We start from the raw sequence: 2,775 nt of genomic DNA on the forward strand, positions 1-2,775 counted from the left end.
TGCATTTTAACTGATACAAATGACTCCAACTGATTTTCTGTTTAAAAAAAGGAAATATGTATACACACTTTGCTATCACACTAAATCATTATAGATAATCAGAAATATTTTAATCATCAAAAAAATGCTCAAATAAATTGCATCCTGTTGATAGTCAAAATTTATAGAGAATACAATAAAAACTAGTCTAGATATGAGATTGTCTCTTATTTTTGTTCATACTTTATATAAAAGGGATTTTATTGCTAATACACTTAATATTAGGAGTAAAAGCCAATTCTGATATTTGATATTTGTAAAACATATTTTTCTTCTTTTCATATAATTCCTTAGAGCATTTGTTATAGGCAGCAAAGTTTTCTTTAGTGTTTTTTTTAATTCCAATATTTTCTTCCCAGTTTTTGTACTGCAATATAGCCAAACTGAAAATGATACAAATGACACAAAACTCCATTTGTTCACTGATTTCTCCTAAAAATGGACTCATGTCTTCTTTTTTTTCTTTTTTTAATGTTTATTTTTGAGAGAGAGACAGAGACAGAGCATAAGCAGGGGAGGGGCAGAGACAGAGGGAGACACAGAATACCAACCAGGCTCCAGGCTCCGAGCTGTTAGCACAGAGCCCAATGTGAGGCTTGAACCCACAGACCAAGAGATGATGACCTGAGGTGAAGTCAGAGGTTTCCCCAACTGAGTCCCCAGGCACCCCTCAACTCATGTCTTCTATAATCTCTTCTGATATCAACCTAGATCAGTGGAGGAGTATCACTTTGACTATCTTTGCAAATTTGCATTAAAAAAAATTAGAGTATATACTTAATTGGGAGACTTTAAATTATTTTATAAAACTTTGTTATCTTGTTGGACATCAGATGCATAAACCTTTGATTAAATATCAGATAAACAATTCCATAATAAATGGATTGATATGTAATATCTGTTAATTTAAGAAGTGTTTATCGTAAATCTATTTACTATTTGCTAGCTTTTAATAGTGTAATTGTTTTCCATTAATCACAATAATAATTATTAAACAACACAACCCTGTGAAGTCACATTTTACTGCAAAATGACAGTCTTTAAATCCAGTTGCTGTACTATGGAGATGGTTCATAATGCCAGATTAAAAAATAACCAAGCGGGGGCACCTCACCATGGGGGGCCCTCACCATGGGTGTCTCAGTAGGTTGAGCGTCCAACTTCAGATCAGGTCATGATCTCACCATTTGTTCGTGGGTTTGAGCCACACATCCAGCTCTGTGCTGACAGTTTAGAGCCTGGAGCCTGCTTCAGATTCTGTGTCTTCCTTTCTCTCCAACCCTCCCCCTCTCATGCTCGCTCTCTTTCTCTTTCTCTCTCTCTCTCTCCGTCTCTTTCTCTTTGTCTCTCACTCTTTCTCTCTGTCACTCACTTTCTCTCTTTTCAAAAATGAATAAACTTGGGGCGCCTGAGTAGCTCAGTCGGTTAAACATCCGACTTCCCCTCAGGTCATGATATCCCGGTGGGTGGGTTCCTGCCCCATGTCGGGCTCTGTGCTGACAGCTTGGAGCCTGGAGGCTGCTTCAGATTCTGTGTCTCCCTGTCTATCTCTGTCTCTCCCTCATTCATGCTCTGTCTCTCAAAAATAAATAAATATTTTAAAAAATGAATAAACTTAGGGGCGCCTGGGTGGCGCAGTCGGTTAAGCGTCCGACTTCAGCCAGATCACGATCTCGCGGTCCGTGAGTTCGAGCCCCGCATCAGGCTCTGGGCTGATGGCTCAGAGCCTGGAGCCTGCTTCCGATTCTGTGTCTCCCTCTCTCTCTGCCCCTCCCCCGTTCATGCTCTGTCTCTCTCTGTCCCAAAAATAAATAAACGTTGAAAAAAAAATTAAAAAAAATGAATAAACTTAAAAAAAATTTAAATAACTGTGGAAAAATACTACTTGAGTATTAAAGAGAATATTTTCCATTCAGGCCTCTGAATAGAGATCTCTTATATAATTAAGAGTCTTCCCCCGTGAGATTCTGCAGTACAGGCTTCTGTTTTATGAAAAAGAACATGCCCAACAGAGCAAAGGAATGCAAATCATATTATAGAAACAAAAGAAGGCCTGTAGATATACTCTGAAATTTATTCTAGATAAACTATGCTTTATGAATATGCCTTATTATTATTAATAATATTATGAAATGTGCCGTAGGCCTATGGCTATGCTGACGGTGCTTTTTAATTTTCTTAAATCTGATGATAGACAATGATATGAAATTGTTCAACTTCCAAAATTTTACTAAATGCTCTTTTAAGCATCAAAAATCCTCCATTTTGTCAAATTCATTCTGATATTTTCCCTGAAGGTGAATGAAATAGAATAAAGTTAAGCAATCATCCTAAAAATTGGAATAATAGAAATAAAAGTAGAGAATGTTGCTGCTGATTCTATGTGGGGAGAACTTTTTAGAACCGGCTGGAGGGGTTGAACATATTAAGAATATATGTTCTTTTGTGTTTTATGATAAAGAAAAATAAACCAAATTTTTGGTATGTAGAAAAAAGAAATTTGTATGTTGAAGCAAGGTGCTATACCTTACAGATTTGAAAAATCAATTTGTGAACACAGTCATTTGGTCTTTGATCTGTTTCTACCTTCTCTATGCTCTCAGCATGACAAGGTGAAGGAGAAGGAACATTTTTTTAACGGTAATTTTAGCATTGGTTTTTGCGTGAAAAGCCATTTTGGACATTTCAAAAAAAAAGTAGCAACTGAAATACTGTACCAGACACTGGAAATTTGTA

Source organism: Herpailurus yagouaroundi, unplaced genomic scaffold (assembly GCF_014898765.1).
Source record: "Herpailurus yagouaroundi ecotype Mexico unplaced genomic scaffold, PumYag 164, whole genome shotgun sequence".
Lineage (NCBI taxonomy): Eukaryota > Metazoa > Chordata > Mammalia > Carnivora > Felidae > Herpailurus > Herpailurus yagouaroundi.